A 543-nucleotide genomic window follows, 5' to 3' on the forward strand; every position below is an offset into this window, starting at 1 on the left:
TGCAAGTGCCTGCTTAATTCAACTCCCAGTTTGCTATAACAGGAAGCAGAAAGTATATATGTTCTTGAAGTTCGTTTACCTAAGCGGTATTTAAACTAAGTCGTGTAATTGGAATTCTGATGTTCGAATTAGGCTTACATTACTTCCAGAACCTGATTTCATGTGCATTGATATGCAATGACTAAGTCCACAAATACCCAGTAACAATATACTATGTTTATATGGAAGTCGAGAAAAAGCCAAACAGAAGCAAAGGACCCACGTAAGTTTGATGTTTCTTTCACTGTTATAAAATGTGAAGCAATTAATGAGCTTTATGACAGTATAGTTATTGCGGGTGACGGAGATAGTTGGGACTCACCCTTGTATGAACAGTTAGAAGAACTGGCTGATTACACTAGACCCAATGCGCCTGCACTACTTGCAATAGGAAACGATGAAGTCAATACATTATTATATCTCTTCACCCTTTGGAATGTCTAAATGTAAAAATAATGTTTATGAGAGAAACTATAAAACTAAGAAAATAGATTTTGAAAAGAC

This window comes from Tetrapisispora phaffii, chromosome 12 (genome assembly GCF_000236905.1).
Source record: "Tetrapisispora phaffii CBS 4417 chromosome 12, complete genome".
Taxonomy (NCBI): Eukaryota; Fungi; Ascomycota; class Saccharomycetes; order Saccharomycetales; family Saccharomycetaceae; genus Tetrapisispora; species Tetrapisispora phaffii.